This window comes from Aphelocoma coerulescens, chromosome 4A (assembly GCF_041296385.1).
Source record: "Aphelocoma coerulescens isolate FSJ_1873_10779 chromosome 4A, UR_Acoe_1.0, whole genome shotgun sequence".
NCBI lineage: Eukaryota > Metazoa > Chordata > Aves > Passeriformes > Corvidae > Aphelocoma > Aphelocoma coerulescens.
The window spans coordinates 1,306,986-1,331,377 of record NC_091018.1 but is presented as its reverse complement, the minus strand read 5'-3'; the positions used below and the strand labels follow the sequence as shown (position 1 = coordinate 1,331,377).

General features: G+C 44.5%; 1 long non-coding RNA gene across 1 annotated transcript in view; it reads left to right on the top strand.

The window, feature by feature from the left end:
• LOC138110298 (uncharacterized) overlaps positions 1–22,864 on the top strand; it is a 315,688-nt gene extending 292,824 nt beyond the window's left edge. Inside the window, exons 3-7 of the long non-coding RNA XR_011150860.1 lie at positions 6,269–6,395; positions 19,006–19,207; positions 21,540–21,639; positions 21,738–22,500; positions 22,616–22,864. This is a non-coding gene — a long non-coding RNA (uncharacterized lncRNA). The remainder of the gene's footprint in view (positions 1–6,268; positions 6,396–19,005; positions 19,208–21,539; positions 21,640–21,737; positions 22,501–22,615) is intronic.
• Positions 22,865–24,392: the final 1,528 nt, after the last annotated feature.

Sequence of the window (24,392 nt, the reverse complement as noted above, 5' to 3'; positions counted from 1 at the left end):
AGATGCCACCTACCATCCAGGGATCTGAACAGGACTCACCACTGGCAGTCTTGGTCTTGACTATGGCATTTGAGTACCTTAATGCTCATGTAAATGCCCCAAAATTGCCTGGTGCAAAGGCAGCACTAGCACTTGTCAGCTTCTCCAGTTTCCTTTAGTAAAAGAGATATTAGCCAAGCCATTTTTATTCTGCTCTGCGCTGGCGAGAAAGGGGGTGTCTGAATGCATCACCAGGGTGCATTTCACCAGTGGCAGATTGGTGGTAACCCAGCAGTCAGGTCCAGGAGAGCGAGGCTGTGAGAGGCTGAGTGGGCAGGAACAGAAATCAAATCATTGCCACATAGAGTGAGTGGACAAGAACACTTGAATTCTGAGACTCCAGTGAGAAAGCAAGTAAGAAAAATAAACAGAGGTTGTCAGCTGGACTGGATGTATTGACTGCAGTACAAACAGGAGGAGGAGCAGTGATCCTGGTGACTGGGCTGGAGATGTTTGGAATGGTCCTGTTTCACCCAGAACACACCCTGGACCCCCATGCTCCTTTGCATGATAAGGATACAGGCAAGGAGGATCCTCCATGATGAAGAATGCTGTTAGTTCAGGAGACAGGGACCGGTGGGACAGAGACATCACTGAGAGAGTCAGTTAACTGGAGCTGGTTACCTCTGAAGGCTGAGCTTTCACCATGGAATGGGGACTTCAAATAGGGATATTTGTGTTGAGCAGATTGTGGCTTTAGGTGAGCATCCCAGTTAGACCAGTTCTGCTAAAAGCTGGAGGTAAAGCTGGCTGACTGCACACTCTCTGTGCTCTGCCTGACACTGAGCTCCAGAAGTGGGGAGAGAGGCCAGCCTATGGTGGTTGTGGTGAGTGTTGGGGATCTGGTTTGGAGCCTAAGCTGGAAAAAGCCACCAAAAAAAAAAAAAAAAAAAGAAAAACAGATGAAGGACTGCATTCCTAGAAAATGGCTTCTGGTGTATCTGCTGCACTGTTGCTGGGGGATAATGAACTGGGATTTGCAACTGTGCTGCTGGATGTTAGTCATGACTATAGGACCTGGGAATGCTGCTAATATAAATTAGAGGCAGGGGTGGAAGGATGTTCCAGGAGGACTGGAAGGATTCTATGGAAAGAAAAGGAACTTAGAAGTTCTTAGGCAAAACAATTCGTACCAGCAATAATTCACTGCTCAGGGTCTAAAGGACAAACAGACCCAAAGCTATGGAGGAGGAGAGGGCCCTTGACTGTCCTACAGTTTGTGGCTCTCTGCCTGCAGGAAGGCAGAGGGTATCCTGTCTGGACTGGATAAATCCTGGAAATGGCATTTGAAGTAGACATGAAATAGGGTTTGGAGGGAACTAGAGCCTGGGAGAAGATCTGGCTGGATGGAATATAAAACCCATTAGTGTCTTAATGCATAAATTGGCAGAACTGTACAACAGCAATGAAAAACAAGCTACTGGGAGCCCAAGCTGTTATTAGATTGTGGTGCCTCAGTGACTATTGAAATTACTATTTTGCAAGAGTGAGGGTGCCCGTAAGGTGCCCCAACAGCCACAAGTGTACAGGGGCCTCCCGTGGTGTAGGGAGTGTCTCAGCTCTGCCCCCACACACACCCCAGTGCAGACTGCCTACTGGAGAGCGTGCCTGAGGGTTTTTGTATTCAGCATCACGTGCAGGATAAAAAATGGGCTTTTTAGCAGCCTGTTCCTTAAACAAAATAGGTTAGTTTAGATTTAACTGTGCAAGGATAATACAGAAATAGAAAGACTCATAATTACCTTACCTACAAAATGATGTTTTCCTGTAAAGGCTCCTGAAATAGTCAGAACAGCTTGGGATGAGGGTCAGTTACCTTTCTGCAAGTATAAGCTTGAGATAAGTTGGAGTATGGGAAGATTAATGCCTTTGCTTTAATAGCAGGGCTTGATCCAAGACTGCAGAAGCAATGTAAGTACCCAAGCGAGCCCAGAAAGGCTGGTGGATCAAGGAGTGCCAGTGCAATGACCCAGTGTGTGTAATTCCCCTGTGTGGCTGGTATTAAAGGGAAATAGAAAGATGCATCTGACTGTGGATTTCAGAGCATTAAATGCTGTAACTCTGCAAACATCACCTCTTCTTGTTAAAATGCCAGAAATTACGGCTGCGGTAGTACAAGGAGCTAAGTGGTTTTTGGCCATAGATCTAGCAAATGCATTTTTCTTCAGCCCTTTAGCAGAGAAACATCAGTAAAAGTTTGGTGTTTACAGTTCAGGAGGGGAAAAAAAAAAATTCAGTTGAGTTCCTCAAGGATTTCACAAGCTCCTGTGATCTGTCACATACACATCACCTAAATGTGGGAGAAATTAGCCTGCAGGTCCAGGAGGTGTGTGACATCAGATGTGGCTCACACCTGAATTGGGTAGATTCTGGGGAACAAGAGTGTCAGCAGACTGGAAGATTTGGCTGCAATCCAGGAGGAAGGATTGAAAGTCAACAGACAAAAGGTTCAATTAGTGCAACAAGAGGTAAAATATTTAGGAGCAATGCGAGGTATTGAAGGCCAGGCTCCTGATAAACAGAGTGTGGAATTAATTCCAAAGCTGCCCAGCCCCACTGCTCTGCCTAGCTAAGAGCACTGAACGGCACATTTAATTGTATGCAGGATTTTATTCTGATGTTCACTGAAGTGAGTCATCCTCCAGCTAAGCTTTTAGAGAAAACCAGGCAATGAGAGCAAGGTGCAGGCAAGCAGGCAGCTCAGTCAAGCTGAAGCCAGCCTAGCCCAAGCTGCAGTGCTGGGCTGTCTGGACCCAGGAAGCCTCCTCATGCATGGTTTGCCTCTGTCAGGCAGGAAAAAAAGTGCCAATTTGGCACAAAAAGAAAGATACCGTGTTCCAGGCTATTGTCTGTGCATCTCCAATCTTACTGACACTGCAACTCCTTGTCAAAAGGAATGAGTATATTTACTCTGGAAATCAGAAAAATTGGATTATTATGTTGGAGGAAGGCCAGTGGCACAACACCCTAGTCATGCTTCCTTGAAATTCCAGGTGTTCAGTAGAGCACAGGATGGTGCCTATCGAGCTCTGGGTGGCAGCGCAGCCCCTGCCGTGACTGGGAGAGTGAGACCGGAACGGGACACGAGGCACGAGCAGCTCTGTGCTCCAGTGGTGGAGGCTGCTGAAGAGGAGTCAGATACTGCAGCCTCCTGATGTGCAGTGGCCCGTGCAGGTTTAATTGCCTCTGTCAAAGTACATCCGCATAAGCCAGAAATCTGCTTTACAGGTGGGTCGGGCTGGTGTAGAGTGAGGCTGGCACAGGATGTGCTCCAGTGCATGCAGAGAGGATCAAGAGCAGCGGGGCAGGACTCACCTCGCTCAGAACAAGTGGCAGCAATCCCTTAGGCATTGTCAGCTGTGCTTCCCCCTGGACTGAGCAAACCAGGAGGAAGGATTTAATTTTGCTGAACAAGTTTTTCCCCTATCTAGTTACAAAGCAGCAACTGCACAGAGCAGAATGCCCACAAACCTCACAATATGAAGAATTTAGCTTCTAAAGGAAGCTTTAAGGAATTTAGTACAGGTGAATGGCAAAAACTAGGATGTGGTGTTCCCATCTAAATGACTCCACAAACAACTGCAGTCAGCCATGATTCTATTCCTTTTAAGACCTTGACATGAAGTGAGATATGATTCTGAGAGGACTGGTGGTAAAAACTTCCTTATCAGATGAATAGCAACCAAAGGGTCTCACAGATTAATGAATAACAGGATCTGACAAACGACTGCAGCAGGATAATCAACAAATAGCTGAGCAATTAGGGCAAAATGTTCATAGAATAGATAAAAGGTAGAAAATGGTAAATAATCAACATGAAGAATGGCGAGTAGGGGCTCAGGTAGTATATCATGGGCTCCCAGGAAAGAGCACACCTTGGGCTGTGAGTGGGATGGATCTGGCACTAGCACAAATAAAGGCATTTCCATTGTTTATTAGTTCAAGTGAGTTCTGACAATGTCAGGCACCTTCATCAATCACAGCCAAAGCTTTGGAAAGCAGAAAAATACTAAGCCATAAGAAAAGATGCCTTTACTTTTCAGATGATGGAAAGGAGTGAGTGTTAACCATCACCAGAGCTGGATCAGCACAGAAACAGGGATCTGCTGTGGTGGGTAAGAATAGCTCTTCCAGCTGTGTTGTGCATCAGTGTTGCTGAAGCTGGGAACAGGGCTGGGTGGTGTTGGGGTCTTTCTGTTCTGCCCACGATGAGTGCACAGTCTGCATGCAGTGTGGTGTTGCCTGTGTTTCACACTAGAGCTGTCAGGGGTGTTCCCTGAGATACCCACATCTTCTCACTGGGTTGCACCCTCTCTGTCAGAGCAAAGCACCTCCTGTGGGCAGGGCTGATGGTCAGTGGGGTAAAAGCAGTTTGCAGGCCTTGATGCAGCAGGTACTGGGCAGTAGCTTGGGCTGGAGGTGGAGCTCTCTGGCCGGCATCCCCAATGTGTCTGAGTTCCCCGGTCATCCACAACTGGATATGTACAAGGATGGCTTAAAGCTGCATCAGCCTCACTTTCCCAGAGCCAGTCATGCTTTGCTGCGGCTGGAAGAAAAACACTGGCTCATCCCACAGCTTGAAAGTCCTTATGTTTTATTTCCTTTTCTCTTCCTTCCATTGCACAGTCCCATCCACTTTAATTTAAAAGTATTGCGTTCCCCCTTTCCTGAGAGGCCGGCGTGTGTCTAACAAGCAGTGTAGACACAGCCATGCACTATTGTTCCTGTCACCTCTAATCACACAGCCATCACCATCATGCTAAATCCCTTCCTCCCTCCTGCATTCCTCCGGATCACACCACATCCTCCCTCACCCCTCATGGCAGCCTGCGCTGCTCTGTGTTTCTCTGTCTTCGGCCCTCCCCAGCCTGCCCAAGCAATCCAGCAGCTCTGAAGGGGAAAACTGCCTTCTTATGGTGGAGGGTCTTTTTCCTCTCAGAGGAACTTGTTTCTTCTGCCACGAGCTAGGATCTCTTGAGAGGAAGCAAGCTAAAAACGTCTTTGAGCAGCCTCTTCTGTTCTGCCCTCCTGGTGCAAGTTGAAAATGAGAAGAAAAGGGGTGGGGGGGGGAAGATTAAAAAAAATAAAGAAAAGAAAAAGATCTTCAAAAAGGAAGACTCTTCCAGAGCCCAAACAATCAACGGACGATAGGGGATCAGGATTGCAGCTCCTGCCGGACGGGGAAGCCCTCGGTGCTCGGCCTCGGCTCTGAACGTGGCCTGGGTGATGAGCTGAAAAGCTCCCTGCTCACGCTGCAAACAAAGCCTGGGCAGAGGGCAGAGGTAAAACCAACTGGGACCCGGCCTTCTAATCAGGCCCACGCTGCGAGCTCACAGCATCAATCCAGCGCCGGTGACACCGAGGCAGGAGGCCGGCGTGACCCCGAGCCCATCCAGCGCTGGCTCACACTACCCCGTACTGCTTGATCCATTTAATAAACTCCATTGATATATTTAATAAAGACACCTCACACTTCCACAGTTTCATGTGTGACCTCTTTCTGTTTGCTACCAAAAACACAAAGTAAGAGAGTCAAGGATCATTAGCTGACGAGGCAAAACTGCCCCTTCCCCTGCTCTTCTATTTTTCTTGTGAATATCAGGTGCTTGGGAGGCAGCGGTTGCCTGTAATCCTTCCTGTCTCCATTACAGAAGGGACAGACTCCTGTGAGAGCTCGGGAACAAGTTACAGCAGAACTGCCTGCAGTTTGGGCAGCTCCAGCCCCGCTCCTGCTTCAGTCAGGCTCCTCGTGCCAAAAGTCCTTTCCTGCCCAGAGTCAATGGGCCTCAGAGAACCTGTAGGGTCTGGGTAATGCTCTCAGCCCATCTCTGCCCAAATTTTTGGCAAGGAAGAAGGATTTGCAGACACCAGGGACCCGAAGAAAACCATTACCACCCCTCAGTGGAGGGTCCCTGAGGGTCCCTGGCTGTGCTGCACAAGCCAGGGGACTTTGGCTTCTGGAAAAAGGTCGTCTGCCTCAGCAGAGAAGAAAAAAGATGAACCTGTACCTCTGTAACTTTTTCTAGGCAGGCTAAAGAAAACTGCGTAGAAAAAATGTATGGTTTAAAACCCAAAGAGTTGAGGATCAATTTGGTAGGTTTTGAGCTTTCTGGGGGGTTTTTTATTACTATTTTATTTAGTGGTTGGATTTTTTTATTTTTTTTTCTGCATTAGAAGTAGTGTCAGTTGTCAAACAAGACTCTGGATTGATTTGGTTTTTTATGTCTAGCTTTCAACATCCTCAAAGGCATCTAATTGTTCAGGACATACTGAGTATCTGCACTTACAGAAATCAAGCCTCGAGTGGAACTCCCCTGAAAGCCAGGCACCGGGAAGCCAAGATTAGTTTTCAGAAAGTAAGTGGTTTTCATTTTTCGGTTTCTCAAGGACTCTTTCAAGGGCCAAGCAGATGGCTGGGAGATCTACAGAATGGAAACCTGTGGTTCTAATGGGGACACAGAAGTGTGTGTGGAGGGGGTTGTTTGTTTGGGGTTTCTTTTAGCTAAATTGTCTTTTTGTTTGACAGTGATTTACACTATTTATGCAGCTGGAATGCCAGTGCATTTTTTTATGTGGACTCCTCCTTTTCAACAAAGGACTGAGAAAATTGCCACACTAATTCTAGGAGCTTCCCAGCAGCTCTGAGGCATAACCAGAGGAGCAATTTCCAACTTAAAAATACAAAGGCAAACAACAGAAGAAAAGCACTGTTCAGTTCAGAAAGCAGCTCTGGCTCCATTCTCAGGGAGTTTCAGTGGAGATGTGGCTGGGTGTGTGTTGAAGCCTCAGCTGGTTTTTCAGGAGCACTGGGGGCTGTGTTGGCCTTCTGGCAGCAGTGACCTGCCTGGGAGAGGCTCCTGTCCCCAGGGTGTGAGGGCTGTGGCAGAGGGAGGCAGCGGCAGCACAGCTGTCCCGTGTCCCCAGCACCGAGCCCTGCTGCCCCAGGGCCTTTGTACCCTGCTAAGGGCAGGCACAACCCAGAGCGGGGCTATCGACTCCTGCCTCACCACTGGGCTGACCAACCTGCCCCGTGGCCTTAAGGAAATAGCGCTGATCCTGCACCTGCACGGGGAAACTGAGTCACAGGGTAGGGGTGGTCCCTTCCTTGGGGAGCTCCACGTATTCCTGGGGATCCTGCGCCCACTGAGCATGGCTTTCACTGGGGAAGTGCACAGACACCCCCTCATGTTTGCATGTATTTGCTGTATGGCTGTCCCACACATTTTCCTTGCTAGCCTGTCATAACCATTACTAAAATATGCTTATCTCATATATGCAAATAGCAGGATATTTATAAGATTCTTTGAAATTTCCATAATTGTGCTGTAAAAAAAAATCTCTTTGCTTATCTCACAAAGTGTTGTAACCACAGTGTTACTTTTATTGAAATCCAAAAATCACTCAGCAAAATAAGAATAGTTAGAAAACTGTCAGGTTTTTATATTTTTGAAATAGAAGGGAAAGAAAGTGAGCAAACCAGGCTTTATTATTTTAAATTAGAAACTTTAATGCTCACCAAAAAGGATATAAACTGTAAATGTATTTTAGCAGTTCCTAGAGAAAAAGGGAGAGGTTTTAATAATAACATTGTGTGCTCCTATATCATTTCCATTAGAAAAATCTTGGAGCACTTTCAGCTTATTAAAGAATGGAATGCCTCAGAAGGCTCTGGGGAGGTACCATAGAAAAGTAAAGTAACAAATATAAATCCACATTATTCTCCAAGCTGTGATTACCTGGAACTTCCCAGCCATGCTGGGCATGCACAGCTCCCTGTCACAGCTCGGGGCTGCCAGCCCCTGGCAGGGACAGGAGCTGCCCGTGGCACTGAGGGGCCCCACTGCTCCAAGCTGCTCATTTTGTGGGTGAGTGAACCAACACATGGAAGGATTTTCCCAAATCTTGTGTCCTGCCCCGTGGGGACACACCAGGAGCTCTGCAAGGATTCCTGTGCCTCCTTTGGGGAATCCTGAAGGCTCTCTGGCCTCACATGAGTGGGTTCCTCACCAGGTTCCTCACACAGGAATGTGTCGAGGCAGGCTCCAGTGAATCATCCTGGGAATGATGTGGAGAGGACAGAAAAATAAGATATTAACCTAAATTTAGCAAGAGTCATAAAATGTTCACTGGAACAACAAAAGGAGGAAGAGAGGCTGTAAAGGTAGGGGGTATTCTCTGTTCTGATGAAGAAAATAATATTGAAAACTCCCCGGTGTTTAATTTCAGGAAATACAATAGACCGAGCGAGTGCCCAGAAGAGGAACAGCGTGTTAACATATCTTAGATAAACAGGAGCCAACTTGTTACCCTGACAGAAAAACGAGAGAGCCCATCAATGCAATGGGGGAGAATAATAAATTAAAAACCAGATGGTTCAAAGATGTGATTGCATCTTCAGCTTCAGCAGGAAGGAAGAAGGGGAATACATATGTTTTGCAGGCAGACCAGGAACACAAAAGCTGGGAAAAAATACAAGAACAGGAGAGGCAGGCTCATCATAATGAAATTAATTAAAAGAGCAGGACCTCAAGTTATTTTAGGTCCCAGTCGTAGAAACACCAGAATTCCAAGCTTCATTCTTCATTTATACATAAAGTTTCCTGTTTCACCCATGCTCAAAAAAGGACCTCTTCCTTTCTGAGCTAGATAGTGAGTCAAGGCAGATGGGAATTATTCTGAGCTTGGAGAAAACAAAGAAGCACAAATTAATGACTTACTGGCAGAAAGGCAGTTTAAAGCACTTTGCCAGAGCACATTTTATTCCTACATTTATCCTACATACATATTTTTTTCTTTAATTCTGTTCAGCACAGAAATGCATGACTAAGCAGAGATACATATCTGCCTTGTGCATAGGCTGGAGGGAGCATTAAAACAAGGAAAAAGCAGACAAAAGGAAGGGGGAAAATTCTGTAATGGCTGGTGCAATGACTTAACAACTTGCTGCGTGTCATTCAGCACACAGAAAATAGAACAACCCCATCTTGCCAGCCTGAACTCATCTCATCCCATCATTTCTGTGTGGGTTTATATGCATCTGCCTGCATTCTGTCACACATTCATGCACATATGTACATGCACACCCGTATCTTACTGTTCCACATGCAGAAGCCCTGATTGGGTGTGGAGGAGTCCTCATGGCCGTGGGGACCTTGGCCAAAATCCCGCTTCTGCCATAATAGGAAGTTTTGACGTTGGCTTCAGAAGTGGCAGGGTTTTACTCCAGCTTCCTTTGCAGCAGTAAAGCTTTAAATCTGCAGCAAGGCTCTCCCTTGCCCAGGATTACATTCATCCATTTCTGTGAGAAATCTGGAAATTGTTTAACTGTGCAAATTTATCATGCATAAACAATTTAAGTTACGATGTCGATAATATTTCAGTCTTAATTTGGCAAAATGATGGAGGCAGAAACTCAAACTGTACCTGTGCTTGAAGAGTGTTGATTCTTTCGTAACTATTAACTCTCAAGACCTCAGTTTGATATCCCTTGGGAACAGATTCCCTCTGCGCTTAGCGTGGTAGGAGATCAGGAGGTGGAGGTTCAGTTCTTGCTATGAGACTTTCAGCTGCTTTCTTAGCTTCCTGTCACCTCTTTTCCCCTTGTGTAAAATTAGGATAATGGCATTTCTTTATACGACAGTAGCTTAAAGCATTCATGTCTAAAATGCTCAGGTGGAAGGTGTTACACACTTCAGAGATTATTGTTTATTACCACGATTGCTATTACTGATATTTCTGAGAGTTTTGCTCTCACATATGTAATAAGGGTGAAATATTATGAACATTTTGCCTGATTTTGAACTTAAAACCAATTTTGTTCTGAATTAATTCCTTTGAATAGAATTATTCCTGAACTACATCAACTGGGGACCAGCTGCTGACCTCAAGTGTCTAAGAACTACAGATAATCACGGATGAAAAGAGACAAAAATACATTTTATCTAAGAAGTATCTAATGTTGTGATAGAAACTGAAATTAAAGTATAATCCAGAGAGAGAGAGAGAGAGAGGGAGAGAGAGTATTCTTTAATTAAAATCAGCTACCTCAAAAGATGGATTTTCTCAGGAGTGAAATTTGCACTGTGCTGAAGGCTTTCCACTTAAATCCTTGATGATGCAAGGAAAAAGAATTCTCAGGGAGTAATATTGGCATTAGCAGATAGCCACATGCCACTGCACAATAAGGAAAAATCTACTGAGAAAAAGACATATGGCCAATAGAATGGAAAGATGGACAAAACAGGAAACTCCCAGACACATGATTATTCAGCAGCAAATCAATAGTTTGGCAGAGGAAGAGACCTGAGATAGAGACTTGAAGATAGAGGAAGAAAAATAAAACCAGAAGCAGCAGAGATCAATGAAAACAATCAGCATTTTTCTGCCGGGAGATATGTTAAAAAGACTGAAAACAGGGCTTTAGATAACATGTTCCTAGTGATCCATCACCCCTCCCACCACCACTGTGGCAACTCCTGCTCCCAGCCAAGCACAGGCCGTGGAGCAAGGCATGGAGATTGTATGGACCCAGCGTGGGAACAGCAGGTGAGAGGCACAGCGTTGATTTGGGGCGGTTCTGGGGCAGGGCAGGCAGGCAGGGCCTTCCCCACCCTGGAGAGATGCTGCTGCCGCTGCTGGTGCTGCTGCTGGTGCTGCTGCTGCTGCTGCTGCTGCTGGCAGCGGGTGCTGGAGGGGAGCGCTGCCCACGGCGCCTCGGTGGGAATCCCGCTCCCTTCCCACGTTAGCTGCCATCACAGATGGCTTCCTGCAATACAGAGAAGGCTCCTGGCAAGGCAGTGTGCTGGATAACTCTAGAACTGGCTGTGTGGAAGTATTACTTCGCAGCAGCACCCATTCACCAGCATTTATTCCACTGTGTGCAGCAGAGTAGATTCGAGCAGCTACTTCACACCGGTTTCCTCGCACATGAGAATCTCTCTTGCAGGAGTCTTGTCTAACAACCAGGTGGGCTCTGTGAGAAGTGGTTCTGCTGCAGTGAGGAAAATGTATCTCTTTTTTTAAAATCTTACATTTTTCCTTCCTTTTTCAAATAAAATATTTCAGGGCTAAAGCGGAGGAGCTGCTGCAGTGGTGTCACATCTCTGGAGAAATGGGCAGGGGTGTGGACAGCAGCAGAGCACCCTCCCTGTGCTTGGGGCACCTTATTGCCAGGGAGAGGATACACATAGCTCCAGTGCCTATGAGTACCTTACAGCTTTGCTCTGTGTGATGCAAATGTTTTTGTAGAAAGGGCCTAAACCCAAATTGTTAGTCTAATATTGGCCACGGTATTGCAGCCAGGCAGGATGGGATATGTAGCAGGGACTTCTTAATGTATCAGATTAAAAAACCTGTGCAAATCTTGGCTGAGTTCAGGTTCCCAAAGAACTGATGTGGCTTCAAGACAAATTTCAGTTCAAGCAGAAGGGTTGGCTAATCACTAAAATACATCATACAGGTAATCTGGCTCACAGTCCCAGACCTTTAGAGGTATTTTAATACCCACAGTACTCCAAGTGCTAAAACAGCTTGGCCAAACTTGGCATTAGCTACCAGCATCTCCTGAAAGGAAAACAGAACTCGCAGCAGTAAAAGAGCGAGGCCTTCTCGGTGCTGTGACTTACATGGGAAATCAGTGGAGCATCCTGAGCTGAGCTCCACGTTCCCAAAGCTGTGGTTTCTCATGGCAGCTCTCAGCACTCCTCCCTGGCACAGGCCTGCCACTCCTGTGGCACAGACACCGCGGTGCCGCGAGGAGGAGAGGGAGAGGGAGAGGGAGAGGGAGAGGGAGAGGGAGAGGGAGAGGGAGAGGGAGAGGGAGAGGGAGAGGGAGAGGGAGAGGGAGAGGGAGAGGAGAGGAGAGGAGAGGAGAGGAGAGGAGAGAGGAGAGGAGAGGAGAGGAGAGGAGAGGAGAGGAGAGGAGAGGAGAGGAGAGGAGAGGAGAGGAGAGGAGAGGAGAGGAGAGGAGAGGAGAGGAGAGGAGAGGAGAGGAGAGGAGAGGAGAGGAGAGGAGAGGAGAGGAGAGGAGAGGAGAGGAGAGAGTCCAGCCATGGTGGTGCATGCTGGCGAGCGGTGTTCACATATTAACAGATTTCCACTCAAACTGGCAAATAGGAATGTCTATGTTAGAAATGCTGTGTGAAAGCCAAGGCAACAAAAGTCAAAATGTGCATATGAGAATATGTGGCACACACAGTATATGTCACAATGTTTACCATCACTTCAAAACATGCACCCGCCCACAGTTCTTCACTAGCAGCATCCTGGAACTTCTCCAGTTGGGATTTGCTATATGAAGCAAAAGTCAATTAAAATCAGCCATTATTGTACAGATCATGAGATCCATAGTACGAGATCCCATACTCATCCCAGATGCTCATTAATAGCAGTGTGTTGTAAACAAGTCCAGGACAATTGCTTGGGGTTTGTATACTTTTCTGATCGCTGTGTTTGCTCAGTTAACATATAACATTTTTAAATGGGTTGGATTAAAATTTTTAGCAAATATCAAATTCCCCAGAAACACAGTTCTGTTGCATTCTGGAACTGTTTCAAATGTAGGTCAGAGTCAGTAAGTATGTTTAGCTAATGAAAACAGAGGCGGGGGGAGAAGGATTTGGGGAAAGGGAAATTCTGTCTACCCAGATTGCTAGAAGAGCACCAGCTCGCCCACCTCCTTCAGCAGAGCCTGCTGCTGGGTGAGGTGTGGTGACTCATCTCTGCATCACACGAATCCCACTTTTTTAGCCTGGAAAGTCACCACCTGCTAAAGGCCTGGTGTGCTTGGTTGGGTTCTCTCAGCGCCTTGAGGAGCTCTTCCATGTAGTTGAGGAAATGTGATGTTCCGGGGAGGTGAACAGTGCAGTCCCCAGTTCAGGAGCTCACGTGCCTGTACAAATCCAAACCCACATTTGTTTGTGAAGAGTTACTGGGCTGATTCAGGGAAATCCGTGCAAGAACGGCCTCAAGCTGAGATCGTTCTGAGTGGTGGGTGGAGGCTTCCAGTCCTTCAGGTAGAGCTGAGCACCAGCATCCATCTTCCAGCTCACAGGTAAGACCCAGAATTACAGGTGAACCTGACCTTTCATTCTTGCTCAGAAACAAAGCACTGGCAGGGCTTTTTCAGTCAGACAAAACATCAACTCAATATGAAACAAACATCTTTGTTTTGGAAAGAGATATCCCCACCCCTACACACACACAAATGCACACACTAATTTTTAGGGCTGTTTTATAAACAAAAAATCTGTAATTAGAGCAATTTTATTTGCAATTAGCATGGATAAGTTGTTTGCTTTAGTGCCAACATCTGTAGCAATGGAAGTGCACTTGCTCTTTTGTTTTCAACTCTTTCACCACCTCTTTAGTTTCAAGGTGAGATCAGTATCTGGAAACATGATGTAATTTATGCTGTTATCATTTTATGAACTTCAGCAAATCTACTCCTGATAATGTATTATAATTATACTGGTAATCAGAACTGGATTTGAAAATGTAGGAAGCCTGGTGCCAACTGCCACTGTGTGTCTGACCAGCTCAGAAAGTGAAAACAACAGTTACTGGCATTTATTGTCAGAGGAGCTTCAACTCAAATTTGCAGACAGATATGGACTGCAAAAATTAAATGGCTGCTCATTTCACATGTATCCCTAATTTCTGTGGATTTTGAGGCTGGCATCCTAATCTCTGTCATGCTTGTTCCCATTTTCTTCTCAGTTTTGCTTTAAGACAAGCTTCCCTACTCTAAAGCCAAATGCAGTGTTCCCTGCTGTGATGGATTCCTTCTTTTTCCTTCCTAATTGGAGCCATTTCATCAGATCGAATTTTGACAAAGATAGTAATTGTCATCCAATTTTAAGGCAATGACAAGATCAATATGAATTCTCAGATGACAAGTATTATTACTGGGTGAGCACAAAGAAACAAAGAAAACGAAAAATCCATTTTCTAAGGATCAAAACAGAGGCACATGCTTGCCTTGATCCACGTGTATGTGAATCCTGTTACAACAATAGAGGCTGTGCCTGTGGATGGATGGGATAGAACAGATGGCCTTTGCCAGGCAAATAGTGCAGGAAAATGAGCACCCAGTGCTTTAGTACATTGCAGCTTGGGTAATGTAGGAGTCAATTAACTTGCCACCAAACAGGCTTACAGGGAAAATTACCCACAGCCCCATCTCAGAGAATTCTGCTCCTCCTTAACATTTTGTGCTCCTTCTGTTCCCCAAATGTCAGGAGTAAATACCCAAGAAAATCCTATTTCTTTAAGGTAAATATATTCAAAGTATATTTATGTAGGCAGAAGTACTTGATTATTTTTATAACATTGTTTAAATGAGATTATCTGATTAGTTAATGGCCCAAAGGGTTCAGACAGAGTTCAAATAAGGATCTAAAATGTGTAGAAGCATCTTCAGACGTTTTCTGCACCATGTGGTTTTGGGAGAGATTCTGCCATGTATGCATAACTTGCCAGATACTGTCACTTTGTTTTAGTAGGTTCACCCTGCAACAAGACATTTCTTCAAGGCATTTGACCCTCAGAGGTCAGCTCTCGTTCCATATTTGCTACTCAGTGTGCATCCAGGTTCCCACTGCAGGGCTGTTCTGCACATGCTCATCTGGCTATTGAACCAGACCTCCTGCTTTCCCACCCCCAAAGCATTAAATCCAAGGAATTAGACCCTGCATGGGTTGGTTTTTTTTCTTTTGCAGTATTTATATTCAAAATACATTTTAACTGAGGAAAGGCAAAATAATACATGGTTGTTGTACTAATTGGCAGCTGCTATGGGTAACAACCATGACAAGTTTCAGCTCTGTCCACTTCAACCCAGCCAAGTCATTAAAGGTTTCCAGGCAGAGAATTGGGTTATGAAACTCAATATATGCTGGTAGCTATGCTGGTGCCCCTGCATTGCTAAGCACATTCTCAACCATCCAAATGCAGGTTCAGTAGGATTATGATCTGTGGAGGAAGGCCTCAGCCAAGCACTGAAAAGACGTTTGTGAGCCTCCAAAATATAAATAAAATATTTACAAAGAGAATAATTGACTTTTGATGTTTACTTCAGGCTATGGTTAAGCAGGCAGTGTCTGCACTAAGCAATGCAGTGACCACCTGCCACAAATGCTGTGATATTTGACAGATCCTTTTTTGCCAAGAACTATAATTCCTATTTAAATCTAAATAGAGGAGCCATGAATGCAGATTTCTCATCACAAAGACGCTCATGTTAATCCCCAGTACAGAAAAATAAGAAAAGCCAGAACGTTTTATTGGATTTTATATGGAAGATAATTAAACAGTATTTCTTCTTTACTTGGTATACAGCATCCCATCAACCTTCCTGCTGAAATTTGTTTATAAAGAAAGCCAGAAAGTTTTATTACATTTTTATGTAAAAGAAAATTAGCATTTTGTGTATTTGAACTTACATTAGAATTACAAAAAGCGGGTAAACAATAAATGACCAAAGAGCAATGAAAATAAACAGAAAAAAAAAAGTAAGGAAAGCATAACACATACTCATACACACAATTTCATATTCTAAGCATGCAAACCAAATAAATGTTTGTGTGCATATGTATGTATTGTATATATTCATACCAAGCAGTTCTGAAAACCTAAGCTCGTGAAAGTGAGGAAATGCTAGAGCAAGGCCCTAATTTGGCCTTTTTGATTGTGTGCACACGAATGTATGCTGGGGTTTTTTTGCACACACACCCCACAGAAGATGGTGCAGTGTAGGCAGAAACTGGCTGTGAGAATGATGTAATCTCTCAGAGAGCTGCTTTGCAGGAGCCTGTTTCTTTTCTGCCCACAAGCCAGTTTGGTATTTTGGATGTACCCAAGGAAGTTCTCTTAGCATGTTTCCCAGCAGGTGGGTGCTGCCAATCTGAGGCTGTATGAGAATGTGTCTGAGGGTGCACTTAAAGCAAGCTTATTAATGGGGGGGACGGGGGGGCAGGGGGGGCTGTATCCAGGGTTGCATCCTCGGCATTTTAAAATGTTTCACTTCAGCCTGTGCTGCCATTTACTGCATTATGTGATGCATGTGGATTTTCCAAACAAAAGATGTTTATGAGGAGAGTATATTTTAAGATCCCTTTCATGACTGCACAGACCCCTCTCCAAGCAGATGGCCTGACAGTTGCAAGAAAACTATTCATAAGCCAGAAGTAGCATTTAAAATTCTTTTTTAAAAAGACAGTTTGTTCTCCACGTACATTTTAAGCAGGTACTAATTCTGTCCATGGCAGCACCTTCCCCGACCCAGAGGCAGCAGCACAGCCCAGGCTGCCTTGGACCTGCGCCCTCCTGGGTGCTCCCACCACTGCCCCATGTACGGGCACCACTGAAACTCCAGTTCCACTGCTGCTAACTTGGAGTGACAGTGGAGGTACAGCAGTTTCCCTTTTATACCCAAAATAGGTGGTATCCACAGCGAAAATGTTTGCTTAGAGTATGTAAGGGTGTGGAAACAAGAACTTTCCAAGGACATGGATATGTTTAATTCCATTTTCGTTCGCAGCCTTGACTGTTACCGAGCTGTTGTTGACAATCTTTGGGGAAAATAACCAGCCGAGAACAAAATCAGTAAACCTGAGACACTTCACCATTACTAAGTTCATGTATTCTGGGAGAAATCTGAAGCAATGGCTTCATACAGCTGCATTTGCTGACCCTTTTAATTGCCTTCTACAGAACCTCCTTCTTGAAGGAAACGAGCGCTTCCATATCATGCGCTTGATAAATAAATAATGCCATCCCTCTGGAGACAAAAATTCCATCTCTAGCACAAGGACAGGGACTAAGCGTCCTTCCACTTTGGGGAGATGGTTTGTTTTTGCTTTTCCTTCACCTCAGGAACTGGGGCTTATTATTTGTCACATCAAACACATTTAGAAATATTTCTGAAAAATTTGCCTAATATCCTGCAGCAAGGAGTTGCAGGGTTGATTATACACTTCACGAATGTTTTCAACATTTTTCCTTCACCTTTCCATGCATATTTGTGCTTCAGAGAAAACAGAATAAATAGCCCCTTCTCTCTGCTTCTGTTATATCATCTTTTACCCTTGTGTTTGGTAAACTAAACAATGCTAGTCTTTCTAATCACTTTTTTCCTCTCGTGTTTAATCATTTTTGCTGCACTTTTTTGCTGCAGAAGTACATACATGTGGGCATATACACCCTGGAGCAATCACAGTCTTCTAAGAACAGGTTTTAAGGCTTCATAGAGATTTGCTCTTTGCTCCCAAAACAATCCCTGTTCATCTCATTCTAAATTCACTTTTAGAAACAGGGTCCCCCAGCGCAGGTGCTGAGATGTGTGTGCAGATGGGCAGGTTTAAAAGTGAGGAGCAGGACAGGCAGGGTGGGGAGGCTTCACCTCTTGCTCAGCTCAGTGAGCACCAGGCCAGCCTGGACCTGCTGCAGAAACAAAGCCAGAGACTGGACCAGGGTAAGAAATACTTTGTGCTGTGTGAGGATGAGCCTTCCTAAGGCACACCTTTCAGACAGAGAATTTGTAGATGGTGTTGTTTCATCTTCCTGAGGCTCACCTCCACTCCAGGCTGCCTTTGTCCTGCACTCACCCTGCAGAGCACTGCAGAAGCTCTGTCAGCAGTGATGGTAAGAGTAGATCTGGTGCTGCAGCTCCGCTCAGCCCAAAAGAGAGCATGGAGGAGGAATAAAGGAAGGTGAAACCTCGAGGAGAAATACCCTCTCCAGCTGGGACCAGGGTCCTCATGGACGTGCAGTCAAGGCAGCGGGCACGTCTCTTTTGGCAGCCTTTTGTTCTCTGTCCTGCAGAAGCTTTTTGCTCGTTCCTTTCTAGATCCAGAATCTCTGTGTATTATAAAGGGCAGAACTTTTCCTGGGGAAACACAGCACACACTTCATCGGGGGAGTGGACTGGCTGTACATAGGTTAGCTGAAGACAAAGGCCAAATATGTTTTGGGTAGGATTCCCCCAATCTAATTTGAGCCCTCCTACTTCCCTTTCACTCTTAAAATCAAACTGAATATACCTTGTCCTTGGAAAGTTCTTTGCTCATCCTGTTTGTAGTTTTAAATGCTATGTAAACATTTTCATTGTGGATTAATGCACTGCTTCAAAGCAGTGGAGATTTTAAGATTGCCATTAATTCAGAGAAAGAGACTTCTGTTACTATTACGGTTCTTTTGGAAACTTAATTTCATTCAATGCCCTTTTGAAGGCTTTGCACTAGAGTGCTAAATGAATGCTATCAAAGGCCATATTAAAGAGGATTGTATATAGTTGACCAGGGTTCATGCCAGGGACTAGTTTTAGACAGTATCTTACATTGAAAATATGATTCTTCAATTATACCTTCTATTGCAAAAATGAAATTACCTTGAATGCTTGGTGTAGGAGGCTTATTTCTTAGAATACAGTAGTAAATGGTCAAATGCTTCCTCACAGTAAAACATATCTGATTAAAAAATGAGAGAGAGAGAAAAATGTGAAAATCAAAATCAGTCATAAGAGCCCTGGGATCAGTGAAAAGACAGCTTAGACAAAGGCTCTCCATTTGAGTAACCCAGATAATTCCAGGATTGTCTGAATGCTTCAAGTAGAAGTGTCTAAAGAGCCTAGTGTTCTGCCAGCTGATTCAGGATGCTGCAAAGGGGGATCAGAGGGCCAAAGTGAATATGCAGAAGCTTTTAAACACATTCTCACTATTCATGGTAATCAAAGTGATTTGCAAATACATCTTCTTAGCAAGACTTAACATCTTTGAGATCACAATCGTAAAAAATAATTGATACAATTAGAGGTATGAAGCTACGTTTTGTGTAACTGCAGCTATTCACATTTATTACATTTCTAAGTGTTTTCTTGTCTGCTTTCCCAACTCATAATGTACATCTGATTTATTTGGAGAATAATAGCGTTGCAGTCCTTCCCTGGGTTTTTTTTCTGCAATGTTTTAGGTGTGGCTTCACCGTGCAGAGGGTCCAGCCCTTCAGGGCCACACCAGGCCTTGGCCAGCCTGCTCTGGCAGGCAGTGCTGGCACCTTGGGCTTGGCATTGATTGAACTGAGTGGCTGCTGCTGCTGCAAATACACACAACCTACTGTGGAGCTTCCAAACAGCCTGCCTGCCTAATTCCAGGATTACAGCGCTTAAGGACAGGTAAGGATGATGAACAAGTGGAAAGGATCTTATGTCCTTACATCCACAGGGAGTTTTGTGCCTCTGTCCCGTTGGCATTACTCATGTAAGCCTCTCATTCATCCACCTTGGGAAGACTGATTTGCTCAGCCTTTGGTGTTCTGCTCAGGTTTTGATGTGCTAGCTGAGCAAACTCAGTGATTGCTTGTGTGTTTGGGAATTAGTTATGACTTTAGACTGTATGAAGCAATCTTGTGGACTCCTGCTTCATTAGTAATCCGATCTGTTCGCCACTGCGCTGCCGACTGCCTTAGTTCACCCCGCGGGCGCCATCGCTGGAAGGAGCGGACATTCGTGTGCAAGGTGGGATGTGGACTTTCACCAGCTCTTTGCATTAAATTCCTGCCATCCTCCTCTTATGAGGAGGGCAGCTTATGATGAGAGGCCAGAGCACAGATAAGTGTTGTTCTCCCTGCTGAAAACTTGCCCTATGAAGAAGAGTCCATTGATTTTCTTTCCCAGAGAAAGCGAGCCAGAGTGCAGCGGTCTGGCTTGCTGGGCATGGACGTGCACCCTGAGAGTCTCATTCTCCTGCTGTCTTCAGAGACAGAGCAAAATGTCCCAAGAGCTACAGTCGAAAAGCAGAACACAGGAGTGAAGTGGTTATTTTCTTCTTTTCACCAGTCTCTTTCTTTTCTTATTTGTAAACTAATTAAAATTATTCTTAGGAGTATACAAAGCAATTTGATACCCTGAGCCACCACCTGCAGGAGTCTTACTGTTTGGTAAAGAAGGAATTCTTTTTGTTTTCCAGAAGAGACCTGGATAGGACAAAGAAACATTTCTATATTGTATGCATTAGCAAGAAGGATTAGACAGGCTGTAATCTTGGTCAGTCTGACTTCTACAATTATGGAAAATTACAATGATTGATGTTAGTTGCAATTTATCTTATTGCACAAACTGGTACAGGATGAATCTTCCCTTTTGAAATACATATTTCACTAAAACTAGAATACATATGAAGTGATTTCTTTTTCTTTCTTTTCCCCATCAGATTGATAATAGTCTGTGTAGGAAAGGGCTGAAAAACACAAAAAGAAAAAGTTGGAGCTATTTGAATTGTCATGGCAATATCCTAGATTTTTCAAGAAGTTTGGTTCTGTTTAGCTAGTCACTTTAATTTTCCTTCACTAACTTGTCTCCATTCTCTGCCACAATGATAATTCTTTATATGACTGTCAGCCCTTTGCATTGTGACAGCTTAAATTAATGTTTTGATATTTCTCTCTTTGTAAGAATACAACAAAGAAGACAACTGCCAAGGATAGGACAGAAACTATATGACTGCAAAACAGACACTGCGCACCAATAAAGCCAGAAGGAAAAATGTTCATGTTATTGCCTTGTTAATAAGCTTTTGCAACAACTAATCCTGAAGTCGTTGAGTTCCCTAGGCTAGTATGGCCCTTGTGCTTCGTCTGGGTTGTGGGAAACTTCTTACGGGGGCCCTTGGACATTTCTGGGAATACTTCAGCCCGGTGATGTTGGGGCGGTTTAATACCTCAGGCAGGCTCATTCAGCCTCTGGTACTGCACTAACCACAAATGTAAGCTGTGGTGGATTAGCTTGTTTTACTCTCATAATTATTCCACTTCTGCACAGTGGAAACCCTTTTGCAAACTAATACATGTTCATCTCATTTTTACACACCACCTCTCCAAGTGTTAAGAGGATCAATAACAGGAATTCCAAAAGGAAGGTGCAGGAGGAGTTGGAAGGATTTGATTTGGCACTTACAAAAGAAATGATGAAAAGGAATTGTCTTAAGATTTTGTGGAGGTTTATACCAATCCTTATCTAAGGTTCAAGGCCTTTAGCAGCATCGTTCCTGCTCTTAATGTATGCTTCGAAAATCCCAACCCATCTGGCATTGCCGTAAATGAAGCTTGACTTCAATGAGCATGGTGTTTTTCAATGTTCTTTAAAAAATCCTTTTAAAAAGATCTGAGATATTCAGATGCAGTTTAATGTTTCAGTATAGCTGAGGATTTCATTATTACCTTCTCTCATTTTTCTCATTTTCCGTCTGTTTTTCCTCTCACACATTCCTTCAGGACCTGGCCTCACCTGAGATATGAGGAATTTAAATGAAAGTAGAACAACAAAAAAAAATCAATTAATCCATTCTTTGTGGCAGAAGCCACCAGATGATGCTGTTACTCTTACAGCTTCTTAGCATGTGAGCAAGATTTCAGTTTTTGAAGGAATGTTGCATTGTTATTAGCTTAGTTTTACAGTAATCCTCCGAGAGAAGCTACCAGCAGAGTGTTTTCTGCTGTATTCTCTGTAGGATGCAGTTCTTGGGACAAATTACTTTCCTTGGCGTTAAATGTGCCATGCTGCAAAGTAGTGTGTTCCAGAAGGAGGAGGATCTTCTGTGATGACTGCAGGTACCACTGTTACAGGGTAAAAATAATAATTTTTTAAAAAATCATAAAATGGGTTTCACTTAGGTCCAAGTCCACATTACTTTCTGTTTTACCAACAGATCAGTGCCCAACCCACGAATTCTGTCCCTGTGGAGAAAGAAGCGAGAGTTGTCACAGATGGAACACACTGAAGAAGGAAAGGACACTCTCGTCACTGCGGGTGTGCTGGGCCATGCCCGAGAGCCATAAGGAGTGCACTGTTTGGATCTCAAACCATCCCCTGACCTGGGCCTCTCCCTCTTTAACAGAGAGCTGGTCCCAGAGAGCTTCAAAGAATAGATCAAAAGTGTGAGCTGTACTATTTATCTCAATGGACCACAAGTGCTGAAAGCTAGAGATGAAAAATTTAACATCAGATTTGTCAAATATTTCACTGCTGATGGGATCATTTTAGCAGAAATGACCAATGGCACTGCTTATCCATCAAATTGAAGGTTTAATATAAAAAATAAATAACATGGGAGATAGGGCTTCTGCTGGATGATTCGTTTATGCATTTTAATTAAAACACTTGATTGTTTAAATGCAAATGAAGCAAACTCAGAAATGCCAGCGCATTGCATCAGCATGCTGAAATCCCAGCGGCAGCAGGGGCTGGGTTCGCTCAGGTGTGAGGATGGTAGTGGAGCATACGGGAAAGTTTCACTGTCTCTGCAGAAGGTATTGCCACCAGCTGCTCCTTACTCTGCTTCTACCAGCAGGAACAGCCCCACAAATGAGAGCTCCTGCCCCAGCCAAGCTGTGCCTGGACACTGATCTCAAGCTGGGCAGTTGTACTGAGGGGCACATGCCAACGTTCAAACAGTGCCAGAGCTGAACAAGGTAAGATGAAACCAGTCTAGAGACTGCCTTCCATATACCTGAGATTATCTTTGCCCCGAGATTCCCAAGCTGGACCACCATTTTATGTGAAATAAGTTCTGTTTATTTTTTGTAGCTCTTACAAGAAAGAACAAGCAGGCAACACACAGAAACCAAGCAAGCCCATTGCAGAGCTGGTGCATCCAGGCTTCGCTAAGCCAATTAAGCAATCGAATAAAGGCCACAGCTGAAATGGACTCAACAGATCAGTGAAATCAAATGGTGAAAATTAATATAGTAGGAAATTAAATAAAAATTATAAAGTTGAGACTGAATTTGATTTGTTGGTCTTGGGCTGGGGATATTTACAGGGAAGCTGTTTCCTTTGCAGTCTGAAGTTTGATGTTTGTGTCCTTCAGGTGCAAGGTTTGTGCTGGTTTTTCACAAAAGAGACCCTCTAAAACAAAGGGTCTGACCTGTTCCACTTAAGGAGGAGGTACAGCCACCACAGTGCTGTCAGCAGCTCTGCTTCATTATTTTCTACCTTAAATCTCCCTGTTGTAACAAGTTATTAGCTTGCTGTTCTGATTTTCCCTTTCTAGCATAGAAAACCTTCCCATAGAAGTGACACAAATGACAGCCAAATCAAGCAGTAACAGCCTTGGGGAAAAAAAAATAATAAATGCAGAAGAATCTTTCTAATTATATGCAAGATTTACAGAATTTAGTGTTTACTTTTAGGGACCTGTATGTAGTGCTGTTTCTCCATTATGGAGTGCAAGTATGCAAGTGTGTCTTTGAGATAAGGCAGTATCATCCTGGTATAGTGAAAAGGAAATGAAAAGAAAGAGTTCAAAATGCTTTATATTTTGGGATCTTCACTTGTGGTGTTGACAGCAGCTGCAACAAAGACTCAGGTTGAAGACAACCTACAATTCATGTTGAACATCTCAGTGGCATTAGCACGGCCAGTAACAAGTCTTTTACCTCTTTCCCCGTGGATTGTACAGTCAGGAGAAGGAAAAGCTTTATGTCCAGAAACTGTCCATGCTGCCTGGGAATGAATGTGCTTTTTTCCATCTAGATCCTCACTTCTTGCAGAATCCTGCTCGTGGTGATCAGGCCCAGACCTGGCGATGGATGATGTTGCCCACGGAAGCCTTGAGCCGTGTGGTTACCAAGAGGAGGGTTCAATATCTGCCAGTCTCGTTGCAAGCTGCTTGTCAGAGAAGCAGAGATATGGAGAGCAGGCTGTGGAAACTTATCCTTGCTTCCTGGCTTAATAAAAAATATTGAGTGGGCAGGACAGTAAAATACATAAAAAATAAATTCTTTGTGAGTTCTTCCACAGCCATTGCTTCTTCACCCTACCTTGGGCACTGAGTGCAGGTCAATTCCTGTCCTGTCCCAGATTAAATACTCCTTATTTTTGTCCCGTCAGGCTAAATTTTGCTCATAATTAGGATTTTTCTAGGTTCAATTCAAACTGATTGCAAGGAACCTTTGCTCTAAAGGAGCAGATTTTCCTTTGAGCACAGGTTGGACTACCCTTGGGTCCAGGGAACTGGGCTGCAAGGTCTGGGCTGCCATTTCCTTTGGGCTAGAGCAGAGGGCACCTGGAGCATCTCCTACTCTCACCACATCCTTCAAGCACAGTGTGATTGACCACTGGCCAGGGCTCACCACCCACCGTACCCAGGAAAGCCACATCAGGTTATGTCCATGGCTGGGGTCTGGAACTAGGTGGTCTTTAAGGCTCTTTCCAACCTAAACCATTCTGTGACCTAAGAGCTGGGACTTTGGCAGGAGGTGGGAGAGGGGAGGAAAGAACTTTTCTCACTGCTTGGGTTGGACATCCCCAAGGACGTGTCAATCCTGAAGCCCGTCTGTGCCACGGCTCAGCTCAGAGCATG